Source organism: Ochotona curzoniae, unplaced genomic scaffold (genome assembly GCF_017591425.1).
Source record: "Ochotona curzoniae isolate NIBS_2020 unplaced genomic scaffold, NIBS_Ocur_1.0 contig_2692, whole genome shotgun sequence".
Taxonomy (NCBI): domain Eukaryota; kingdom Metazoa; phylum Chordata; class Mammalia; order Lagomorpha; family Ochotonidae; genus Ochotona; species Ochotona curzoniae.
Genome location: NW_024465556.1, coordinates 3,020,361 through 3,047,837, shown reverse-complemented (window position 1 = coordinate 3,047,837; position 27,477 = coordinate 3,020,361). Strand labels below are relative to the sequence as shown.

At 37.1% G+C, this 27,477-nt stretch overlaps 1 protein-coding gene and 1 pseudogene across 3 annotated transcripts in view; one reads left to right on the top strand and one right to left on the bottom strand.

The window, feature by feature from the left end:
• Positions 1-27,477, bottom strand: part of PRKG1 (protein kinase cGMP-dependent 1) — a 1,092,100-nt gene that overhangs the window by 578,163 nt on the left and 486,460 nt on the right. The gene's annotated exons all lie outside the window — the stretch shown is intronic.
• Positions 11,506-11,782, top strand: LOC121153522 (annotated as a pseudogene).

Genomic DNA, 27,477 nt, shown 5'->3' with positions numbered 1-27,477 from the left:
CTGGGTCAGAAACAGGGTAGCCAGAACTCAAACCAGTACTCTATATGGAAAGCTGGCATTGCAAGCAGCTGCTTGCTTACTATACCATATGCCTGCTACTGTGATCTTTATTTGATCACAAATCTTTTCTAGTTAAAAAGAAGATTGTGACTGTTTTTCTTAGCTCTTGTTCAAGATTTGGTTCTTTATTCTAACCTCAAATTGGCTAGGACACAATGTATTTAGATTAGAAAAATTCCTTTAAATATTTACCCATCCCCAACATAAAACTCTTTCATTTTGTTTATGCTATCAACTTAAATACATCCCATACAACTAAAGATGATTAAAGCAATCTCATAGCTAAATTTAATATTTGTGACTGATCAGGGATCGTGTAAGCATAAATTCAAATGATTAAGTGTATTGCTAATTTTTCCTCGAAAGTTAAGGATTAAGAAATGATAGTTATTCCAAATATACCTGCATAAACAGAAATTATTTTTGTGCTACAAATGCTTAGAAGGTAGAGTATTTTTGGAAAATGCACAGCAGGAAAAGAAATTGGAAACTGCATATACAATTCAATATTTCTACTTGTTTTCACATTAAATTCAGAGACTGTTTTCTAAGCAGCACTTCTAAAACATCTTGATGCCATAACATCACTTGGGGCCCTTGTTCACAGACGTATTCTCAGCCTCATTCATAAAATTCCTAATGTAGCAGCTGAAACACTTCATAAAAGTAATCATTCAGGTATAATCATGACACACTTTCCAGATTTCTACATAAAAATAGATTCCATTGTGCTAAGGACATTATGGTCCATATTTTTGTTTGGTTATTCTCAGGTGAGTAATTATAATACATCCGTCAACACTGTTTTGCTGCGTGGGATCCCTGAGATTCAGAGAATGTATGCGCATGGTCCAAGATTGAACACCTAGTAAAAGGGTAGAGCTGGAATTATAACACTGCATAGTAGGATAGCCACCTTCATAACCACTTTAGATGTGTTTTTCTGCTACCACAGAACTCATACAGGCTTCAGGCTATCTTTTCTATTCCTCAAGATTGATGGAGAGAAGAAACAACAAATCAAAGGCAGTACAATTACTGTGGGGTTTAGTGTTGTGGAGAAATCTGAGCTCCAGACTTACCTTAAAGTTGTAAGAATCATCCCTGATCAAGCTCTCCAAAGACCTCGCATGAAGGATCAGCTACTTGTTTATTCCAGCAGGAATTAGAGGAATTAGAGTTTCCTGTCCTAACTTAATAATTGTAACAGTTAAAGAGAGAGGGGGGAGAATACAGGGAGAAGTCAGAATTGGGATAAGGACTGTAGCAAGAAAGTTTACACACATTTAGGTACGACGGGAATGGATAAGTGAGTGCAATCATCTGATAGAGCATAAAGAAGTAGATAGAAAGTAGTCTTCCAACATGATAAATGAGAGTTGGATATAGCAATATTTAAAAATTCTATAAATCTCAATGTGCTTCCCAGCAATATTTTGGAAGTAGACAAAATTCTATCTTGCAAAACATTATCTTAAAAATGTATAATAAATACTTAGGTGATATTTCAGGGAACTATTACAAAATTATTATTGGAATTTTATATTAATTATCAGAATTACATATTGGATCATAAATTAGTGTATTTGAAATCTTTCAAATTTTGTTCTCTTCTGGAAGTGATTCTTTGGTGTTGTATGGTGCTTCTTTCAGAGTTAACCTTTCAATGTATCAGTCTAGGACTTAAAAACCTGATAAAACAAAGAAATGTTGGGAACACAGCCTGGAAAACAAAGTTTTCTGTAGCCTTCAATAATAAACAACTTGACTTTTTGCTTTAGAACACATTTCAAGTCATTTTCCTTTTCAGTATTATCTCTAAATTTTTTTCTTCAATAAAGATGGTTTCCAGTTGTTTTCTCAAGTTTGGTTTCTCAAGGTAACTGAATATCCCTAAACAATAAAATTTCACTCCACCAAATAATGAAAAATAGATAATGTCAAAAATGTTTCACAAATAGGATTATGATCTTTCAGGATGATATTCTGGGTGATAGCTAATCAATTTGATTAGTGAGTTTTGACCTAAAGATATTATTGTTCTTCCAGTAAGGAAATAATCTTTCCTACGCTCACTTGGAACTATAGAGCTATGTATCTTAAGAAGAAACTAGGGCAGCTTCCCTGTATTTCTATAGCAACAAAGTACTCCAAAGGACCTCATAAAATAGTGAAAAAAGGCAAACCAACCACAGTTTATTTCTCCCTTACTATTCTTACACAATCATGAATCTTTTACACCTTTGTAGCAGAAAGAAGGATACAACCACAGCACTATCACCCCACCTTTGAATCTTTCATTCTTTTGAAATTTCAAGGAACTTTTACACATACGTGAATAGGTGCAACAACCCATCTCAGGCAAGAATTTCCATGTTACATTTCAAGAAAACAAGTAGGACTTGTGGGGATTAAAAAATACGCTAAAGGTCACCTGTGAGGTTCTGTCAAATTGGTTTGAAGACAGAACACTGTGTGTCATATTCAGATTTAACAAGGTTAACCATCCTAGCCCAGTTCTGTACACTCAGAATGCAGTGATCAACATAATACTCTCTGTATCATTCAAAAGCATGTGATGTGATGGAGGGAGAATCACAAAAACTTCAACACAAGCAAAATTATATGCAAAATACATCAGCTACTACTGGGCCATGGAGGAAGGATTACAGAACCTCTTGGAAAACGTTGTAGAAGAATCAATGTATGAACAAATTTTGACTGAGAAAACATTTGGAAAAAAGGAAACTAGTGCACAAAGTGCTGCAGCAAACAGGAGCACATCTTTGGGAATGATGAGTAATGGTAGCACAGGAGCAGAGCTGGGACAGAGGGCAAGCCTACAGAGCAGACAAAGAATAGTATGTACAAAGGACTTGTCCCTTAGGGTGGAATCCAGCCACTTCCCCTGAAAGCCCTTGGGAACTACACAATGAGTTTAAGAAGAAATACACATGGCTGGATGATAATTTTCTAAAAATTATTTATGCTGACTTTAAAGAGGGATGGAGGCAGGCGAGATTTCAAGCAAAGGATTGATGCTGGTAATGTAGCACAGCAAGCAAAATCACAGATTGCATAGTCAGCAACCCATATTAGAGTGCAGGTTTGAGTTCCATATGCGGTGCTTCTGATCCAGCTTCTTGTAAAAGCTCCTGGGAAGGCAACAGAAGCCAGGTAAAGTCCTTGAAGGCCTGAACCTATGTGGGAGACTAGATGAAGTTCCTAGCTCCTGGCCCAAGCCTGTTCCAGCCTCAAGTGTAGTGACCTTTAGGACGATGAAACGGCTAATGGAACATCTCTCTCTCTCTCTTTGGATTTCTCCCTTTCTCTCTGTCCATCTGCCCTTTAAATATATAAATTTATGTAACACATATATTATATATATTAAACATCTATAGGTAGATATATATATATGAAGCAAAAAATCCATTTATAGGTTAATATAACAATGGAGTGGATATATATCACTAAAAACCATCTAAAGAAGATATGTTATTGCTTATATTAAACCTTTTCTAATCTACTGTTTTCCAATTAATCTCACCAATTTTTATAATTTCATAGGATACATGTAAAACATTCAAATTAATTTGCCATGGCTAAATAAAATGATAAAATCACACTAACTGTAGAATTTTTTGTTACATTGGAGTCACAGTAGAAGAGTTAATAAGAGGTTTTATCTACATTTTTTTAGAGGCAGTTACAACTTTTAGCACCCATTATTTCTTCCTTTTCTTATAGTCCCTAAATTATTAAGTGAATTCCAAGATGGAACAAAGGAGTTCAGCAAAAAAGAAGTATTTTTTAGTGGTTCAACAAGATGATCAATGTAGGGCAATGTCTGGATACAAGTGAGCACTAAATCACTAGTTATCCCATTAGCTGTCTGTATCTTCAAAGAAAAAAGTGAGCTGAAATGAAAAAAGGGCTGAAGCCAATCTAGTTTTTATCATTATTTTGTAGCCAAAGACTATTGGGTTTTAGCTACACAATCCTATTTAAACAGATTTAAACTGATGAAGCTTAAAATAAGTTACACAGAAATAAATTGTGGGGGGCCCAGCGTGACGGCTCAGTGACTAACTATTCATCTTGCAACTGCTATGAGCGATGGTTCATATCTGGCAGCTCTACTTCTCATCTAGCTCTCTGCTTGTGGACTGCGAAAGCAGTTGAGGATGGTCCAGTCTTGGGACCCTGCACCCATGTGCAAGACGAAGAAGTAGCAACTGGCTCTTGGCTTCAGATTGGCTTAGCTCTGGCCACTGTAGCCCCTTGGATATTGAACTGGCAGACAGAAGATCTTTCTTTTTGTTTCTTCTTCTATGAGTCTGTGTTTCCAATAAAAATAAAGAAATCTTAAAAAAAAGAAATTCTGGGCTTTGGTATGTATATATGCCTGTTGAGAGGAATCAATGTGGAAATACTTAGATTTCTGCCAATCATAATGCAGGAAAAATTTTCTAGTGAATAACTGAAGCAATTTCTACAGTGCCAAAGTTGTCAGGGTAGAAAAGAGATTCAATTTTAAGAGAGCCTGAATCACAGAAAATATGCCATACCAGTTTCTAGTTGATAACTTAGATTGAGTGAAAATTAATTGTCATTTTGTATTATGTCTTATGAGCTAAGGAAATATGGTCAAAATATAATGGGGGAGGGTTGGTCTGATTATGTAAAGCAATTTCCAGGTAACTTTCTTATATAAAAATGTATCTATTCTTATGATCACAATATTTGCAACTATGGTAATTTGGACTGAATGACATGAAGAATAAGGGTCTAGCTATATGTGTGATGAAGTACATAGCTGAAAAAGTCCACCTTCATGTAAGAAACAATTTGTACAGAGAAGATGCACAAAAACAAACATGATCACCAACAACAAAGCCATAAGGCATTTCTCTTAGCTAATCCAAGGCTTCAGACATTGGATTCAGACACTCATCAAATGTGTTCAAAATGAAGGTAGTCATTCTGAGAAGTGATTCACTTTGTGCCTACCTGTCTGACTGCTTTCCTTCCCGCTCCCCTCTGTTTTTTATTTTATTTTATTTTTTGTTCTTTATTTTTCTTTGTTGAAATTTAAGAAAATATAAAGTTTAACTATGGAAAGGACTGAAAAGAGCCCACTCTACATGACCAATTGATCAGAGATTCTCTGGGTGTCCACATAAACAAGTTCTTAGCATAATTATCATCTGAGACAAAATTGACAGTATTTGATTCTTTTTAACATAAGAAGCACTTGGCTTGCAGAACACATACTTATTAAGATATAAACAATTTCTGAAGTCAGAGCAACATGGAAAAAAATGAAACCAGATCAAATACTAAGAATGATTAGCTTATTAAAAGGAAAAAAAAATCCACTCTTTCTCACTTGTTCATAAAGAGAAAACTGGTTCTCAAATCATTGTCAAGGGAAGAGGAGAATACATAGTGACTGATTTAAAAACTCAAGCCAAGTCACAATGTCACAAAGTGAACTAAAACTTTTCCTACAATAGTTTCCTTTAGAAAGGAAAAAATGCTTCAAATAAGCTCTTTCATTATTAAACATGAAAAACAACAACTCCTAATACAGTAAATTATCACTGATTTATTCAATGTTCAATGATAGAGGAGATTTTAAATAAACATATCAATGAACTATTTGTATTATTTCTACTCTCAAAGAATTTTAAAAAATCTTAATTTTGAATCTTTGCATCTTATAGGGTATATGGTAAGCATAAGACAAGGAAAAATTCTTTTCTATATAGTAGTACTTCTGTAAAAACATACACAGTATATTAACACTCTCATATACTTTCTTATAAATTGCTTTATAAAATCATATAGATTTATGAATGAATTATCTTTATATACCATATGGCTGAATCATAGTAACAACTCAAGATAATAATGAACTATGATCAATAATTTTTTGTAGAATGCAAATTTTAGAGTTCAAATAATTTTCTGTAAGTTTATTAGAAAAGAGGGATAGATTTAAATTCCTTAATAAAAGATCTTTACACATAAATCAGAAGTGAGATTCACATATTTGGGATCCATATAAATCATCTTTGGAGCATGATACATAGAGTTGTCAATGGGAAATGAGCATTGAATGCATGCTAAATATCCATCATATGAGTGTCTGCCTTTGTGATGAAATATTAACAGTGATGGCAGCAGTGACTCTCAGCAGGAAATGTGAACCATAACTTGAAGGGATAGGAGTAGGGATTTGCTGGCATCTCAGGGCAGCTATTAAAATGTACCCTTATAAATCATGATTTTTTTCCACAGATCTAAATTTGAACACATGTTCAATGATAACACTTTTTTTTTTTTGGTATATGTATTTGCTTGTTCTTTAATTGGAAGGCAGAGAGACAGAGAGAGGTGAGAGAGGGAGAGATGTTCTATTTACTAGCTCACACCTTGAATACTTTAACCAGCCAAGAGTCAGGAATTTCACCAATCAGTGGCAGGAACTCAAATACTTACACTTTATTCTAGCACCTTCCGAGCATATTAGCAGGAATTTAGATTACAACTAAGGAATTTCTGGGATGGAAACCACATACTCATACAGAATCTAATATTTGCATGCTAATCTGCTGACCACAAAACAATCCCCAATAAATCTGTTGAAAATCCACCTAAAGAGCTATTTTATTCCAATGTATATTGCCCAGAAGAAAAGACACATATTGATAACCAGTAATAAAATATACATAATTATATTTTTTGGCATGAATAATTTGAGGTTCATGTTTGAGGCTGAATTTAACAAAAAGACTATGCCTTCCAAAATAAACCATTTGCAGCATATGTAGTGTTGTCTCAATTTCAAGGTGGACCAACTACGCTTTCTAGTCAGTATCTGAACAAGTTTAGATTATGCCCATGGTTAAAAGTTAAAATATTATACAAATAAGACTATTACAAATGTTAATATGATTTAACATTAAAATAATTTTTAAACTAAAAACAATAAACTCCAATAGCTGTTAGTATACTTTTCATGATGAACACCTATGACTCCTTAGTAATTCAGAAAACAAATTGAAATACATGATTTGGTATGTATGTACAGTGTATACATATATAGAAACGTTTATATTTATTTCTACATTTTAATGCAATTTACACTTAGTGTAGGCAATTACTGTGTTTTGCAGAGACTATAACACACAAACCTATATTTTAAAACAAACTTATGAATTCTTTGGCTACCAAACTAAACAGCGGTTCTGCAGGTACGAAGAATAGGAAAGTTGACTTGAGTTCTTAAACCATATACACAGACTTCATTAGATACAACATCAATTAAACGGAAGTCACGCAGCTAATCCCTCCCACCATACTAATTGGAGGAGGGGATGATTTTTCTGGAATTGGAATTATTTTAATTTGATATTGAAATTTTTTTAAAGATTTATTTATTTATTACAAAGTCAGATATTCAGAGAGGAGGAGAGATAGAAGGAAAGATCTTCCGTCCAGTGATTCACTCCCCAAGTGAGCACAACAGCCGGTGCTATGCTGATCCGAAGCCAGGATCCAGGAACTTCTTTTGGGTCTCCCACACGGGTGCAGGGTCCCAAAGCATGGGGTCGTCCTCGACTGCTTTCCCAGGCCACAAGCAGGGAGCTGGATGGGAAGTGGAGCTGCCAGGATTACAACCGGTGCCCATATGGGATCCCGGGGCGTTCAAGGCGAGGACTTTAGCCGCTAGGTCATGCTGCCGGGCCCCAATATTGAAATCTTATATTGACACTGACTTGGGAAGTTAAAAGTCATTACAAAGCCAATTTTTGCAACTAATTATTGATGGCTTATTGCGTATATGGAAGGTACATTTTCAATTTTTTTTAAAAAGGATTTATCTTATTTACTTGAAAGAAAACCAGTGAAAGAACAGGAGAGATAAGGTGGGAAGTGAATGAAGAGGGCGAGGGAGGGAAAGAGAGGGAGAGAGGAGGGACACAGAGTCCTCCATCCACTGGCTTACTCCCCAGATGGCGACAGCAGCCAAGTCCCAGTCAGGCTGAAACCAGGGGCCAAGCATTTCATCTCATCTTTCATGGGAATGGCAGGGACCCATGTATTTTGGCTTCATTTCTTGCTTTCCCAGGCATATCAGAGGGGAGCTGAATGGGAAGCAAAGCAGCAAGGACTCAAACAAGTGCTGTGATATAAGATGCATGTGTCTCAATCAGTGGCTTAACCTGCTGTTCCAGAGCGTCAGCCTCTCTTCGTGATTTCTTCAAATAATTTGGCAAAATACAGCTATAAAGAAACTTGTTCATACATATGCTTGGAAAATGGCAAACACAATCACAATTCCTTTAACATATACAATACTGCTAGAACTTAGAAAAGATGTTTATTTTGGCAATGGTATAATAGGAGTCAAATGCATTCATATTTCCTTTTTTATGTTTCATTTATTTATTTGAAAGATAAAATTATACAGAGAGTGTAAAACAGAGGAAGTGAAGGAGAGAGGAAGAGGGAGGGAGGAAGCAAGGGAGTAATGAAGGCGGGCAGGCAGGCAGGCAGGCAGGCAGGCAGATATTTTGTATCTATTGGCTCACACCCCAATGGCTGCAATGGCCAAAGCTGGGCTAGGCAGAAGCCAGGAGTCAGGAGTTTCTTCTAGGTTTTCCACATGGGTACAGTGGTCAAGTTCCTTGTACTGACTTCTCCAAGAAGTAAGATTCTTCATGATTAATTGTATGTTCAGGGGCGGGAAGACCATATACCAAGGAACACTTGCTCTACAGGAGCCAGAAGATGCTTTCAGTCACTGAGATTACAAAGGTAAAAAATTTGCCTGGTCTAGAATGCCCACACTATTGAAGGCAGATTCTTTTAGCTATAATGTCACAAAAATCTTAGTACAATCTAGGTAAGTTTTATCTGTGAAGGCATTATAAGGGAAAAAAAACTAATGTACTTCCTTGATCGTCTCTCTACATAGGGATATTTTCTCTAACAAATAAAATCACATATATGTATATATGCATGTACAGATATATGTATAATTTATTATATATTTTTGATATAATATGCAGTATATTGCTTATTTATGATTCTGAAAGGTAGAGAAAGGATAGACAGAAGACATACATATAGAATATCTATCTCCAAGTATCTGCAATTGCCTGTGTTGGGCCATACTGATGTGAGGAGCAGGAACCCAGTCCAAGCTGATATGGGTGAGTAGAGATTTGTACTGGAGCCATCATCTGCTGCTTCCCCAGATGAACTGGAAGAGCAGCAGGACTCAATGCCAGGCACCCAGATGTAAGATGTGTCTATACCAAGCTGCAGATAAGCCCACTGTTACACACTGCCTGTTCCTTAAGATTATTATTTTTTGGGCCCGGCGGCATGGCCTAGCAGCTAAAGTCCTTGTCTTGAACACCCCAGGATCCCAAATGGGCACTGGTTCTAATCCTGGCAGCTCCACTTCCCATCCAGCTCCCTGCTTGTGGCCTGGGAAAGCAGTTGAGGACGACCCCATGCTTTGGGACCTTGCACCCGTGTGGGAGACCCAAAAGAAGTTCCTGGATCCTGGCTTCGGATCGGCATAGTACCGGCTGTTGTGCTCACTTGGGGAGTGAATCAATGGACGGAAGATCTTTCTTTCTGTCTCTCCTCCTCTCTGTATCTCTGACTTTGTAATAAAAAATAAATTAATCAATTTAAAAAGAGATTATTTTTCAAAGCATACTCCACAGATTTTTGAATGTTTAGTTTGTTCATGAATATTGTTCTAGAGTCTCATAAAAACAAGGAAGCTGCTTTTACTGAAATTATATTAGTCTTACCTTTCAATAATTTTAAATTCCTAATTGTTTACTAGGTGATATTAGGCATTGCTTAGAAAATTCATCAGTTTGAGAAGTGTGATATGTGTTATTGGTAATGTCTGATCAAATTGAGCCAAGTTCTAAAGCCAGTTACTTAACATGATAAGACAACTCTCCAAACATACTGGGGTTAATACCAATTTCAAAAGACGCCACACAGTGTAGCAACAGAAATTAGACAAAAAATTGACAGCCTGAAGTGGTTCCAGGCTACAGTTCTACAATAAAAACGGTCAGGTTAACAAGACTCGTAGGTGATACTCATAAAAGTTTGATCATGCAAGCAAACAGCAGGATGAAGCAGGGTGCCAGCCTAAGTAAGCAAGAAAGCCTTGACATTGGTCCCAGTACCCAGTAAAAAAGTTTTAAACATGGTTTATTATCTATCTATCTATCTATCTATCTATCTATCTATCTATCTATCTATCTAATTTAATTTCACATCATTTATTTCTCTCCTTTTACACACATTTTATCCCTTTATACATATATATCACATATATGATAAACAGTGTATGTATATATGCATTTATATATGTCCTATAAATATCAGGCTTACCAGGCACTTGTCATGACTGGAAAGCACATTTATACCATAGCATTTCTAATCCTTTACCTGAGCACTAAATTCTCCACGCCTTAGAGTTTTTATTTAAAAACAGGGCAACCATAATCTCCTCTGTAAGAATATGACTGGGATAAAGTTAGTAGATTTATGTACTTAGAAGACTTGTAGCATTTATTTATCTCACCCATTGCACTTGAGCAAGCTATCATACCTACAGATGGGTCATAGCACAGTGGCTGCCCATACTATGTTAACAACTAAAGAGTACACTTCTAGCCCAATCTACAATTCTTACTCAATATCTGGAACATTTTCAGGTGATTTGGTTGAAGTACTCGTAGTCTCTGCTGAGGTGACTATGAATGTTTTATAAAAACGTGAAAGAGAGTAGCTGTTACAAAACATTCCTGTTCAGTGGTTGCCTATTTTAAAACTAATGAGACCACACCATAAAACTCTAGACAGATCATTAGCTTCTAGACACATTTGATGTAACGGGACCACAGCTTACTCTCAGGAGCATCCAGCACAGGATCCAATTTGTAGGCAGGGCAGTACCCCAGCCTGACACTTTTAATGAATGCCTACAGTTACCAGAGAACACTCCTGGTCAGTATTCCATGTGGCAAAAAGATCACTGCACTCTGTAACTGAGAAAACACACATTTATCTCATGGACTAATAAGAAATTGATTTTTTTCTACAAAAAATCCACTTGACAGAAATAAAGCAATCCTGATGAGAGTAAATGGAGAAGTTGTTTGGAACAACTACACAATATTTAAGGACTTTTTTTTTTTTTTTTACATATTTGAACCAATTTCCACTGCTTTTAGCAGAATAGTACTTTAAGTATTACAGATGGGGAAGCCCTAAGGCTCCATAAACAGAGCAATTAAAGATTACTTGGTATGACTGGTGAAAGCAGCCAGAAAGCAGCCAGGTGAAGGGAGGAACATTCCAAGAAGCTAGAGCTACCGATTTAGCCTGATTAAGATGACCACTTCCCCAAAGCACTGAAACATCATGGCGGAGCCCATGTGGGAAAAAACCAGTGGGGAGCCTGGCTAGGACTGAAAGCCTGGGAAAGAAGCTGGAGCAAAGGGGCAGGGCCTATGTGGTCCTTAGATTCTGGTGCTGAAGAAAATACTGCCCAGAGGAGCTACATCTGGCCAATGCCAAGCAGTCTTGGGACTGCTATGGGGATTTACGAGAGTGGAATGATACCTTCCTGCTGATGCTCTCCAGGGCACCCTCAGTCCCTAACCCCTAACCCCAGCATTGAGCCTCCAAAGTTTGCAGCCTAGTGTGACCTTTCCCCTTGGTCTTTCAAAGGGAAAGATTGATAGGGCAAGTGAAGTGGGTTATCAAAGCTAATCCTCCACCTGAGTCATTAGCATTCCATATGGGCACTGGTTCATGTCCCAATTGCTAGACTTCTGAGCTAGATCCTTACTTACGCACTGGGAAAACAATTGGGGACGTTGCAAAGCCCAGGGATCCTGCACTGATGTGGGAGACCTGGAAGAAGCTCCTGGCTTGGGGCTGGCCCAGCTCCAGCCACTATGGCCATTTATGGGGTGAACCAGTAGATGGAAGATCTGTTTCTCTGTCTCTCTGTAAATTTGGATTACAAATAAAAATAAATAAATATTTAAAAACCCAGAAAAAAAGAAGGAAAAGAGAATCTTCTCCTTCAAGGTCTTCAGGGAGTTCTCATATTTGTCTTCCTATCAATTTCCTCTGCCAGGTGCATAGCAAGAGTTTCCCACTTTCCTGAAGGTATGCCTGGGCCCTTCTCTCTGTCCTCTCCTCCAACCTGTTGGCCATTTGGTCTACTGTTTGTTTTTTGTTTTTATTTTACTTATTTTTAAAAATCTACTTAACTTTTTTATTTTATTCTTAATTTTATGGTATAATTCTATAGGCTGGTTTCCTGTTTGACAGAACAGTCACTGTCTTCAAAATTCTTTTTACATTAATAAAATTAGTGGTCTTAAAAATAAAAACCTACTAAATTACTTGGGTGTATACTATTGAAATGCATTTATATAAAGAAAAAAGCCCTTCAATTTCACTAGATTACTACTATTTAAAAAAGAAATAAGGAAGACAGAGATATGGGGAGAGACAAAGAGATCTATCTTATGATGGTTTACTCCCCAAATAGCTGCAATAACTGGTAGGTTTTGACCAGGTCAAAGTCAAAAGCAGGAACGTCTCCCACATGGGTGGTAGCTACCAAAGAATGTGGGCTACCAATTAATTGCTTTCCTAGGCCAGAAATGGGTAACCAGGTATTGGCATTCCAACATAGGATGTTCACACAGAAAATGGCAGCTTAAATCATTGTACAACTGCCATTGAACTAAGATATTTTGACCCTACCCTCTTTGGCAGAGTTTATTTTTTCTGCTTGCTTGTTACCATCAACACAGTGTCCTGATAGAGTGTCTCACAGCAATACAACAAGTCCTTAAACGGACAAATGGATTGGAAGATCAGAATGTATGGTGTTTCAGAAGTAAAAGAGGTGTCAAAACTGTCACGAAGGTCAGTGTCTAGCTCCTGAACAACATTCCAGTTCTACCTGCACAAAGACAAAATCTTTTTATAAGATAACTTTGTCTCATGTTCAAGCTTTTGTAATCAAAACATTACAGTTTTTGCATCTTGTTATCCCAGCAAAAATTTTAGGTTGAGATACAAATGTGCTAATTTTGGTAAACTTTCATGTATCATTTGGTCTTTATATACTGATCCCGTCACACGTACACTAGGTAAGTGTATTATGGACCAGCAATTTTTTACAGTGAAACAAATAAATTAAATCCTAAAAATGAACCCAAAAAAACTGCCCTAGTTTGAATAATGTATTTAAAAGAAGATAAATAAATGATATGAAATTAAAACTCTCATTTTTTGGATCCAATTATACTATGCAAATAAAAGCAACCCAAAGTGGATAAAGCCAATTTTCTTTATAATATCAAATCAATTGTTTTTCAGTCTTTTTTTTTTTTTAAGACTTATTTATTTTGTTTAACTGGAAAGGCAGATTTACAGAGGAAAGGAGAGACAGAAAGAAAGGTGAGGATTTAGACACTAGGGTATCACGCTGGACCAGCTTTTCAGTGTTAATGTACTAAAAATACCTTTGCTTCCATTGCTGTATATGTAAATCAACATATATATTTAAATATGTTTGATGGACTAATGATGGGAAAATTCCCAAGTAATTAAACAGATAAACGCTATTAAAGGTAGTGCCTTTTGTCAGAAAAACTGATTCACATGTACATTTATTTAATACTAGCATTCTAAATTAGAAGAATATAAAAATTTAACCGTGTTTCTTCATTTGAGAATCATTTAATGCCAGGATAAGATCAAGTCAGCTAATTAGTTCCTTTTTTTCTTTTCTGTCACCATGAACTGCAGCAGTTACCACAGAAAACAATTAAGCAGGTTGGCTGTCCTTTTCCTCATTAGGGTTGCCAAATGACAATTACGCAGGGAGTGGGGCATTAAGTCACAGTCAGGTAGTGCGGAATTTTCATTCATCATCTTGCTTGTCTTCCATAAGGCAGTTAGTTTAAAAATCAAACCAGTTCCCTATTCATATTGTTGTATGTGTTTCTAGGGTTGTGCACAACAATAGACATTAAAGATTTTATCATCAAGTCAGTCAACTGCATTGTACAAGTCACAAATTCTTACAAAAATTATGTTTTGCAATGGACACAGAAAATAATAAAATGCTATTTTTTATTTATTAGCAGAAAGCATTAATAAGATCAGAAGAGCAGAAGAACTAGTCTGTTCATGGGAAATGAGCTCAAGACTAGGAAGGTTTGAATTTGAGTCCCAGTTTTGATTCTTACTAAATGATTTAGTAAATCATTTCACAAAAAGTTCAACCCGATATTCAGTTTTTTTCATTTGGAAAATGCAGACATGATGTAGAATATTTTACTTACTTGGGTGGATTAACAATACAAGTATTGTGTCTCTAAATGTGACTTCTAATCCAACCCCTTGTTCATGTGTTGGGAAGGCAGTAAAAGACAACTAGGGTCCTGATACACAAATGGGAGACCCAAATGGAGTTCTAGCTTCCTGGCTTTGACTTGACCCAGCCTGGCCTTTGTGGACATTTGGTAGAGTGAAAACCACTTTGTCTCCCTCTTCTTTCTCTTTCTCTCTCTCTCTCTTTGCCTCTCCTTCTTTCTATAATGGCATTCCAAATAACTCCAACTTTAAAAATAAAAACAAAAAATGCTTACAACTGTTATATATGGGTACCAGACCTTTCAGAACCTAGTAATAATTTCTAGTTATGATGGACTCTAAGAATTATTATACAGCATAATAAAGATTGTGGTATAATTCAGTTCCTTAATTCTATGTTGAACACATCTACTTAATTTAGAGGTGATTTTTTTCAGCATATTTTATTTAAATAAGTATGATTAGCACATGGTATTTCAGCAAAATATTACAGGGAATCAGGTTGAGCACAGGCTTACGTCTCTTCAGTTTTTAGAACTGGACATATTGGCAGAAAAATAGTTCTAAACTGGACAGTGGAATTTTGAAAATCTGCCTTTTTATTTTTCCCCATAGAATCCAAAATAGAGGTCTAAAAAAAAAAAAAAAAAGGAAATAGCAGCTTTCAAGAACATACATATTCATAAAGAACATTCAAAAGGAAACACATATGATCTTTCCATTAGGACTTTGGTGGTGAATTTAGTTCTGCTTTTCTTGACGTTTCAGCCTCTGCATTTGTTGCCATAATTTCTAGTGCCATTATTGGGACATTCTTAATTTAAATATATATGTGTGTCTGTTAAAGAAATACTCGGGGCATGAAAAACTTCTATAACTTTCTAATACAGTTATAATGGTAATTATAATTTCTCCCTTTTAAAAAGATTTATTTATTTTTATTGGAAAGTCAGATTTATACAGAGGAGAGATAGAAAGATCTTCCATTTACTGGTTGACTCCCCAAGTGGCTGCAATGGCCACAACCAAGCTAATCCAGAGCCAGCAGCCAGAAGCTTCTTCTGGGTCTCCCATGTGGGTGCAGGGTTCCCAGGCTTTGGGCCATCCTCTACTGCTTTCCCAGGCCATAAGCAGGAAGCTAGGAGGGAAGTAGAGCAGTTGGGATACGAACCAGTGTCCAAATTGGATCCTGGCTTGAGCAAGACAAGGACTTTAGCCACTTGGCTATCGTGCCTGGCTCATAATTTCTCCTAATTCGAGATGTAAAAGGACATTGGCTTTAAAAATGTATATGTTGCTGTTTTATGACATAAGAGGAGCCTCTTACTGACCTTTTACATCTAATTTACATCTCCTTTATAATCCTTCAAATTGTGGTTGGCTAAATACATGAGTTATACATGAAAGAAAAGATACATTTAAAGATGCCATCATTTTTAAATGATTCAAACCTTACCATTTGTTTGTTCCTGAAAATGTGTGATTTGTCTTTTATATTGTTTCAGAACTTTTTCACAAAATTCTTTCTGAATGGAGTGATAATTATATACTCTCTTAATTGGTCAGAACGATATTCTGCCAGCTCTGCTTTTAGACCAGAGATGTCTCCCCAAGAAAATGTTGAATTGATCTGGACAATAAGATGCTGGACTCTACGAAGGGTACATGCTTGCAATGAAAGAAGCATGACTGGATTTGAACTGTAATACTGCAATAAGGTAGAGTGATCCACCATGGGAGGAGGGTACAGGGAGGGGCTGAGGGAACCTCAGAGCCTATGAAACAATGTCATAAAATGAAATGCAGTAAAAAGAAAAAAAAGAAAATTACATACTCTCACTAAAAGAACATTGGAACAGGTGTCAGAATGGCTCTGCTGTCTTATTCACATTATTATAGTGTTCACCCTCATTTATAAGTCATTACAATAAAGGTATAATACAAATACTTTCTATTGTTGACTCCTTTTGATTTGGATTTTCTTGGATTTTTAGATATATGGGCTTATGTGTTTCTCTCAAGAATGAGAACTATGAATCAACTGGGACAAGGAGAGGCATACAGGTAAAATTCCAGGGAGAAATCAGATCAGTGCCACTGCTATTTATTAAATGACACAAATGGTGTTTTATCGCTAGGTGATTCATTTATTGATGGCTATGTTTTAGAGTATTAGAGGTACAACACTCTAATCCAGAGTCCTCTTGACAAATATCACACATCAGGATAAACTCCAGATGATGTTAAAAGCAGTATCAATCAGTTGCAATAGAGCAGTATGTGGCTGAAGTAATCTACAAGCTGTTAATGAGCTTTACTTTAGAAAGAGCCCTAGGACCACAGTTTCCATCCCGGGCACCACCTTTAGACAGAAATGTGACTTGGATCTTAACTGCTTTCTTTATAAACCTCTGGTTTCTATTTGTTTTAGGATTCCTGATTTTCTCACAAGTCAGGCACTGCAGTCACACTAGCATTATACCTTCTGTGCACTGGACACATTAGGAACATCTCCATTTCTACCTCTCTTTAAAATCATTGGCTTTAGAAACCTAACCACAGCAAAGCCAACAACCCTGTTAATAAATGTGTAAAGGAAGTGAGCAGGCACTTTTCAAAAGAACAAATTCAAATGGCTAGCAGACATGTGAAAAAAGTACTGAGGCTCCATACCTATTAGAGAAATGTACATAAAAACCACATTGAGGTTCCATCTAACTCTAGTGAAAATGGCTTACATTCAGAAATCTAATAACATCTGATGGCATGTATGTGGAAAAAAAGGTACATTACTCCACTGCTTTAGGGAATGTAGGCTAGTGTAGGCACTATGGATGTTAGTATGGAGAAGGCTCAAACAACTGAAAATTTATCTGTCATATGATCTAGCTGTACAACTCTTGGGCATATACCCAGAAGAAGTGAAATCTGCATATGAAAAAGTTATCTGCAACCTACATTTATAGCAGCAGAACCCACAAAAGTGAAAAGCATGAAAACAATCCTGATGCCCATCAAAAGAAGAATGGTTAAAGAAACTGTGGTACAACTACTGCATGGAATATTACACTGACACTAACAAGATTAAAATTCTACCATTCACAACAAAATGGTCTCAACCAGAGACTATGCTCAGTGACATAAGCCAGTCCCAGAAGGACAATTTCATGCTTTGTCTGTGGTATAAGGCAACATTTATGCAAAATATAAATAGCTGAACTGTACGCAGTTCTAGATGAACTGTATAAGGGAGCCCAACATCCTGGAAAGTTAAGTTATATTGCAGAAGGCATCTCCATTCCTGAATAAAAGAAAGACTTCCAGTGAAACAGCTAAATATACCTCAACAATATGACACTAGATTTTCTACCTTTGTATAGACCTACAATTCCATGATGTACTTAAATAGGAAAATGTTAAACCTGTAATATTACTAAAGCACTATAGTACTACAATAAAAAGGGAGAATGGTGAGAGGTGATGTTGGTGAGGGATAAAAGAGAGGAAAAGAGGAGAATCCTTATACCTACAAAATGTAGCATGGACAATAACAGAAGTAATTTTTAAAAATTCTTGCCTTCAAGTGCCAGAGTTGTGGCATAGTCAGTTAAGCAGGCACCTATGATGCTGCATCCCATATCAGAGTACTACCTCAATTTGGGGCCACTCCATTTTTGATTCATGTTCTTACTAATGCATCTGGGAAGGTAATGGGTGGAAACTCAAGTTCTGGGCTCGCCAAATCTGTGAGGTAGACCCAAATGTAATTCCTGGTTCTTAGCTTTGACTTAGCCTAATAATGACTGTTTCCATAATGTGGGGAGTGGCCCAGTAGATGGAAAGTATCTCTCTTCTCTTTTTTTATATCTACCTTTGAAATAAATAAATAAATCGTTAAAATATTTGGTTTCAAAAATCTTAATCTTTACAAAAATGACATTTTTACATTTTACTTTCCTCCTGCTCATTTTCTTGATTCATGTCTTTTAATTCCTTTTTTAAAAATGTATTTATTTTAAAAATAAAGTTTGCAGAAAGAGACAGAAACAGCAATACAGAGGCAGAGAGAGACAGATACAGAGATAGAGAGAGAAGATCCTGTATCTTCTTGAACCAACCCAAACTCAGGAGCTTCATCTATGCCTCCCTTGAGGGTTGGCATGGGTCAAACACCTGGACCATCCTCTGATGCTTTTTCCAGGCTATTAGCATGGAATTGGATCAGAAGTGCAGCACCTGGGATTTGAACCCAAGCCTATAAGGCATACAGACATTGCATATAATGCCACAAAGTCAGCACTCTACCTTTTATTTCAACTCCTGTGTATGAAGATTATTTGTGGATGAATGGAGAGATAAAATGACAAAAATGGATTTATGACAAAAATGGATTTGTTTCAATTTCTCAAAGATTTTTCTTTGATGTGAATCAGAGCATAAGACATAAAACATTCCTGCCCTCTTCTCCAAATCAAGTCATTAAAGCTTTGAATTGTGCAGATCACATGGGAAAATATAAAGATTCTCAAGCACATGTGATTGCTGAATGTCATTTTCGTTATATTCTGACATACCATTTTCAAAAACAATTTCCTGTAAATAATTTTGACTTAATATTTCCTTTAAAGATAAAAAGTAACTTTAAGTAAATCTTTTTCAATGGCGTAACAAGAATTTCAATGGTTCATTTATAGAAAAGTAATATAACATAGAAATATTGTTAATAAATTTGCCTTTGGACATTATTATCTATTTTCTTTTTACTCTTCTGTACTTCTCTGGTACTCAAAATTATATTTTAATTCTTGAGTAAAAATACAGTTTTCTTAAAATCAGAGATTCCAAGCATAGGTTAGGATAAAAAGAGAAAAGTTAAGAAATAATACATAAATGTTATGTCATTGTTTTTTTTTTACAAAACTTATTCTATGATTTAATACACATGATGAATGACAAGATTTACAATGTGGAATTCACTCAGCATACCTATTAAAATATAGCCTTTGGAGTCATTCATGTGTTAATATCTAAGAGTTAAAAACCTTAAGAAATACTCCAACTTCCCAGACCCGTCAATTCACTTGGAGATTAGATGGGATGGTAGGAGACAAAAGCTTTCCACTGTATATAATAAAGACAGCAAATCTGAGAAGATGAGTTGGTTCTCAAAAGCGGAGTGGAGTAGGAGAGGCACATCTTGAGTCTCGGAGGATGGTAGCAGTGCATAACAGTTAGAGGGCAAACCAGGGAAATGTGCAAAGACAGAAATAAGAAAGGCATGACTATGCTCCAGGAAGGAGAACTGAAAGAATCAGAGACTGAGAAGTCAAATCTAGAAGAGTGGGAAGACACAGGACTATACTGAAGGGCTCAATGGCCCAACTACGAAGTTTATAAAGAGAACATCCTGTGAAGCCTATACTTCCCTATCGCTACTAAACAGCAGACCCACAAAGGAATGCTCTGCATATATGCAGAGCATCCTGCAAACTGTTGATGAGGTCACACATTTACTGTAACATGTGAAGCAGAGGATTAAGAAGAACAAAGGATTTTATGAGAAAACAGAGCCTATATAGCATCAAAAGAAGACAGAAAAAGAATCAGTGAAATCTAAGAAGTCAGGAACCTCTTAATATTTTTTATTTAACTACTTATCCATTTACACAATTATAAAAATTTCCTGCAGATGTCATACAGACTCCCCAAAACATCTTAAAGTAAGGAAATGTCAAAGAGGACTGGTCATTATGGTCCTTCAGTAGTGTGCAAAGTAAATCAGAGGAAGGTCATGACAGACCATTCACTTTGGCAGCTGTTTTCTGAGGTGAGGATACAAGACGATGTCAGAGATTACACCATGGAGCGAGGGTAGGAGTGGCATCATGGCAGAACGGACCACGGCAAGAGACCTTTCAATGAAAACAATTGGTTCAGTTGACAGCTGCAACTGGAGAAGTCAAAATGGACATTTTAAGTTAGAACATAAGCTGTCAAGGGTAGGAGGACAATGCTGCAGAAGGCAGTTAAATAGCTGAATGGATGCTAGTAGAACTGGCAGAGGGAGTTGCTCAGTTAGTGGGTGCTCCTCCACCCGCTCTTCCCTCCAAGGCTTTCCCACTCTGTTTCTGTCCTTCATCCATTATCTGTCAGATCTATCAAGTCCATATGTTGTCCTGCTACTAATGTTGGCATTAAAAATCTTAATTTGTTTGAAAGGAAGTGCTATGTAGAGAAAAGCAGGGAGAAACAAAGAAAGAGAACTTCCATCTTGTTAGGCGCTACAGACTTACAGACCTTAGACGTGGCATGACCGACAACCTGCTGCATTGTAAAACCTACCTTGGACAAACAGGATATAGCAGCCAGAACATCCCATGCAAAGCAAGCAGAACCTCTGCCCTTGTTCCTGTTCAAATAATTAGTCCCTCCCCTGTTTCAATAGAGATGATTAGTCCCTCCCCTGTTTCAATGAAGAGAATTAGTTCCAGGAAACCCCTCCCTTTCTGCTCCTCCCCCTAGAGAAGAAGGTGTATATATATATGAGGAGTAAAATAAAGGGCATTGGCACTCTCTTTCACCAAGTACGTGTGTCTGTGTTTCTTGGGCCAGCAGCCAGGGGGCTAGCAGCCCAGCATTCCCAGCCCACCCTCAGGGTTTGAGTGTAGTGTTCTGCAGGTCAGGACACCATCTGCTATTTTACTTCCCAGATGCCTGCCAAGAGTAGGGACTGGGCTAGGTCAAAGCCAGGAGACAAACTGCATCCCCTACGCGCATGGCAGGAGCACAAGTTCTTGGGCCATCTTGCACTGCTTTCTCAGGGTCATGATCAGCAGCTTAAGCCACTGTGCCACAATGTCAGCTCTGATTTCCCTGATTTTATCTTTCGTGCCTATCAAAATCATCATGGAATTATGGGAGGGTATTACAAAATGTAGATTGATGTAATCTCTCTCTCTCTTTTGGGGCAGCAGTTCTCAAACTTCAGCACACATTAGAATCACTCAGAGGGCCTGTTGTAATACACATGCAGGCTCTGTCCCAAAATTTCAGACTCAGTAGATCTGGGGTGGAAACCAAAAGATTGTTTCCAAGCACAGCTGATGGTACAGGCTGGGGAGCACCTCGTTCATCTGCCTAGAAAGGAAGGAAAGCAAAGGAAGGAACACAAGACAGAAGCAAGGATTCTTTCTCATTTTACTCATAATTATCATGAAGAAAAATCACCCTAAAATAGTTAAAGCCAAGAGATTTAGGTTTTGAGGATAACTGCCTTACCAGGGTTTCTAGTATGCTGCCACTGGTAGATTTTTGAGCTTGGCAAAAGTTAATCGTAACTTGGAAATTCTATTAACAGGAAAAAATATCACAATATTGAAGAATTGAAGAAATAGATGTTTCACTCTGATATTTGCAGTTTTATGTTTCATTCCATTTTTAGTGAGAGCATGCTACACATCTATTCAAAGACCATAACAGCAATAGCATGTTGACTTCCCACTTAGATGTGATTTTAGCCTTTGTTGAAATAAAATAGATCAACTGTGCATGTCACACTCATGTTTCGAAGGCATCCACACCTGTGCCAAGCAAAATCTGTTTCTCTTCTGCAATCAGTCATATACAAAAAGGGGCATCCGTCATTTTAATAAATACAGAGAATGAAGGAGCTAGTTTTTCTGCCTGGTGGTTGAAACGATATTGATTTATACGAGATTGGTATACACTGAAGTGAATAATGGGCCAAATGAAACTTTATTCTGAAGTCCTATGAATTTTAAATTAAGCATAAACTTGTGATGTTTCACCAATCCTCCTTAAATTAGCCATTAGCCAACCCTGCTCTACTATTTGCTTGAAAAAAATTATTCTTCTCATCTTTAACTAATTTATCACACAATACTGTCAGAACAACTTTTCATTTCTGTTGAATCTTAACAATTTCTCATTATATAAAAGATTCCTTGCATTTAGTGAAAAAGTGAGTAGTCCTGAAACTGAATTTGCAAGCTTATCAACTGTATTTTTTGATTGTTAGAAGCATCACTTTGCTAACACATCAATGACCACTACAATGGCAATTTTAGGACTCTGGTAATTCCTCTCAATGATTTATATCTCTTATTCATAACAGGCTTTGTAAAGCTTCTGGGACTCCGGACTCCTGCCTTTTGCCTCTGTTCTTTGCTTAGTCCAATCTCCTTGATTTCTGAAACTGGGTTGTAGGAAAGGAGACTCAAGCTTGTATCGTGATTTTGCTTTTCTGTGGCTTTATGGCCTTGGACAAACCACTTTCCATTTCTTGCCCTGTTAAATCACAACACGAAGCTAGGTAACATTGGCAGTTTTTTAAAGCTTCCAATTACAGGACAGAATAAATGTTCTAAGATATTTTTTCCAGCAGTGTTGAAGAGCTTTATACTTACAGCAGGAAGTTATCCTTGTAAAGAATTGAAAAGTTTCAATTAAAGATAACTTAGGAATTTTTAACCTTTCTTTAAAGATTTATAGATGCACATGGCTCCAGAATATATAAGAAATGATTCTTATAAAATATTCACTTTATTAGAGGCAATGGTTTAAAAACTGGAATTTAAAAACTCTGGGTTATCATGTTAGCCTATGTATATAGTTAAAACTCTGTGGATGACCTCATGCTGCCTTTGCGATGTGTGTGCAGAATCAACGTGGAATTGAGTTGAGAGCACGTAAAGGGTGGTGAATGGTAAAATTTAGCTCCAGAACATCTCTAATGTTACAAAGGCTTTATCTGGTGGCCATAAGAGACTCATGGCAATAAAAAAAATTCACTTTCATATTAAAATATTCACAGAAGAGTGTAAATTCACTTGGGCATCTCATTGGTAGTAAATCTGAGAGGGAATCAACTAAGCAGTCCCATACTTTAAGGGAGTTGGATGTCACAGCTTAGAGTGGAAATAGCATATGCAGTATTTTTAAAATTGCCACAGTTGTGCAAAGCTCTACGTTCATGACAAAGGAGCAGTGTCACCTGAGATAACAGGATCTTTAAATCTCAAGTCTTCTTAGCACTTCAAAATTCAACGAGCTGAATCAACAGCCACCAACAGACAAAATCATATTAAACTATAGTGACAACAGCTGTCAAATACTGTCAAACATCTCCACAAATTTCTGTTGCTGCATTAGTAGTCCTCGCTGAGAGGCAACTGATGGGTCAGAAAGAAACAAAGGAGAGAACATATGAGAGAACCAAACTCCGCTAACATACTGAACAAAATCCTAACAGAAGCTACATGTCTTCATTGTCTTTGTTAAAAAGTTATTATTTATCTACTTATTTATTTAAGAGACAAAGAGAGACAGTTTAAGATGGAGAAAAGAATCTCCATGCGTTGATTCATTCTTCAAGTGCTCTGTATGTCTGGCGCTGTGCCAAACTGAAACCAGGAGCCGGGGACTCAAGACGCGTCTCCCACTCAGGTGACAGGGGCCCAATTACTGTAACCACGACCACTACTTGCAAAGATCTGCAGTAACAGGAACCAGAGCCAGAAGCCAGAGCTGGGAATCCAACCCGTGGGAACGTGGGTGTCTTAAATGCTAGGCTAAATGACCAGGTTTCTTCTTGTTTAACCTGTAAAGAATTCTTTATAGCTCAAAACATGGTATACATTCATAGAAGTTAATTGTGAAGAATTCTGGCAAGTAGACATTTTTCCTCACATAAAAATATATAAATAAGCTCCCTTAAATATAGATTTAAAAATAACAGATCAGTTTGAAATGGGTGAAGGAAACTATTTTTCGGTTCCAGATAGTATTAGCTGTGAAAACACAAGAGTCATGAGTCAATTTTACCACAACTTCAGTTCTCTGAATTAGGTTCCGTGTTGTAGTTTCAAAAATTACTATAGGAAGTTTGCACAGTGGCATAAAAATATGTATCATTGTCACGGTTAGGTAAAGGAATATCACAGTTCCTTTAAGTTTGTGACTTTCGAATGGTTATTGAACAGTTCCGTTTGAAGAAAAGGGGGAATAAAATCACTCCGTGCTATAGGATTACTGCTTACAAGGAAGACACTCAATGGTAACTGGATTTTTTTTCTTTTACCAAGGAGTGAAATAGAAAACCCTTACAGGTAGATACTATTCCGTGCTATTAACCTACTTTTATTTCCCTCTCAGTATTTACGATTTCTTCTCACCCCAATTCTATCAGAGACGTGGCCCTGTGCTCAGTGACTCAACAGAGGGATCTAGCAGGGCATAAAAGAGAAACTCACTGCCAGTCACTCTGGCTTTGTGTTTGCAAACCCAAGGCCCTTAAGGAAATTGAGAGCACTTACAAGACTGGCAAGAGAAACAGGATAAGGCCTGAGAACAAATATCTTGGACTAAAGCACATGGGAAGGATGGCTTTTAAATGGATCCAAAGCCATTTTCTCGGGTGGATAGAAAGACGTGAGTGGCAGGAGAGCAAGCATGTTGGGAGGCTGTGCCGGCTGCCTGGCAGTCCTGCTCTGAGCGGAAAATAGTCGTATACTGAGTCTGAGCACACAGGAATTATATAAAATATTAACAAAGACTCAGGTGCCCAGTGCGGGAAATTAGCAGTAAGAAGCTGGTAGCCACCACGGTGATGGTCATCCTAAGCTGTTACTAATGTGGACAAATGGCTCAAACCGAAAATGCAGGTAAGTGAAGAAGCCCCAAAAGCAAAGTGACCTTTGGAGAGTATGGTAGCACAGATGCTTGAGACAAAATTTAGGCTTACATAGAGAAAATTAAGGGAATATTATTTCTTGCCCATTCAAAATTGTAAATTACAAGGCATGATTCATATGGTAGTTATAATCTATCAATCTATATCATGCAGGAAACCTGAAGTGATTTTTCTGCCTTTAACAATGTTTTTTAAAGATTTTATTTTTATTGGAAAGTCAGATATACAGAGAGGAGGAGAGACAGAGAGGAAGATCTTCCATCCAATGATTCACTCCCCAAGTGACCGCAACGGCAGGTGCTGCGCTGATCTGAAGCCAGGTTCCTGGAACCTCCTCCAGATCTCCCACGTGGGGGCAGGGTCCAAAGGCTTTGGGCCATCCTCAACTGCTTTCCCAGACAACAAGCAGGGAGCTGGATGAGAAGTGGGGCTGCCAGGTTTAGAACCGGTGTCCATATGGAATTCCACCATATGCAAGATGAGGACTTTAGCCACTAGGCTATCATGCTGGGCCCTATTTAACAATTTTTAAATTAAAAAAAATCTATAATATACTAGAAGACGTGCAAACAGCTGGACAATTTGCTCAGTATTTTGATTCTTATGAGAGGTACTAATTTGAAAGTCTAATTCATTTGGCATACTACTTGAAAATATTTAGGGTAAATTTTTTTTACACAAAATGATTGCAAACTATTATGATGCCAAGTATATTGTAGTCTTAAAGATGCATGAAAAAATATCATCATGGTATCAGGAAAAAGTACTAAAACATTCAGTAGTGCCATCCAGACAGTAAGCAATTATCTGCAGGCTAGTTAAAAAGCAGGCAACTGACAATAACAATCACAATTAATTAAATCAACAATGGCTCTTTTATTCATAATATCATTAGACTAAGATTATGAAGTGGAAATTTTAATACAGAAACTATCCATCACATTTAAACAGCTTTATAAAGTACTTTTACGTATGAGTTCTGTTTAAATTCTCAGAATTTGATGAAGAATATAGTACCGCTATGTAAATAAACACAATCATTAGTGCCAAAGTGCAAGGTGCTATACAAAAAGGCAACAGAAGATCAGATGTCATGGGCTGTTATTTTAGTGAGGATGCTCCAGAAGGAAAGTAGTACTTGGGTAGAAACCTGATCGGGATGAAGGCTGTATCAAAGACTCAAGGAAAGTGTTTCGGAAAGGAAACGGGAAGCATATACGCAGCAGTTTCCAAGCTGAGACTGGTGATAAAGTAAGGAAGCGAGCCTTAGGTGCTGCCACTCTGGGGCCAGCAGGACGAACAGCTGCAGATCAAACTGAGGTTTTATCTGTTAAGCACGGCAGTACCCAAGCCAGGAACTGGAATTCAATCCACAGCTCCCACATGGGTATCAAGACTCCAACCTTTTGAGTCATTATTATCGCCTCCCAGGTCTGTGGGACAGGTTCAGGAGTCAGGAAGCACAGACTGTAGGAAAACCTGGCATTCCAACACAGGGTGAGGCATCCTAACGGATGTCTTTAGTGCTAACTGAAATGCCCATAAATACTAGTTTTAACACATTAGGTATGACTTCTTTCTATAACTTTCCTTATGTTTATTTGTTCAGGTAATCTCTTCAGAGTGCTCCCTTGCCGATTTAAGGCCTTTTGGTTACTTCTCAGGGTTCAGGATCCTCCCCCAGTGGCTGTCCTCAGCATGTTTAATGCAGTAACTCACTTGGGCTTAATTAGAGCCATACACTCCCAGGAAAAAAGGATAGCTGTGCTTGTTTAAGCTTTTAAATCCCTCACTTGCATGGGGGAACTACAGATTCACTCTGCATATGGTTTTTTTCACCTGCCTAAATGTAAGATAGAAAAAATATGAAAGGAAACCCAATGTTCCACTTAAGCCAGTGATTTTTTTTCCTTAAAGAGAGGATAGACAAGTTTTAAAATATGCTCTAAAATAACTTTCTTTTGGGAGATCTATCAGATCAGTTTTCCCCAAATCTAAGCCCTAGCATGGTATCTCTACATTTTGTTGCATTCATACAATAATCTATACTCAAAGTTTTATACGCTACTTATTCTTTAATATTTGAAACACTGTAATAAGAACTTGTATGTAACTACTGTAAATTGGAAATCAGCATTTCCTGTTATGAAAGGAGGTAATGACATTAAGAAATACCATTACGTTAGTAACTGGCTAACAGTTGCCCGTGTCTTCACTGATTTGAGCAATGACTCTGCAGAAACTGT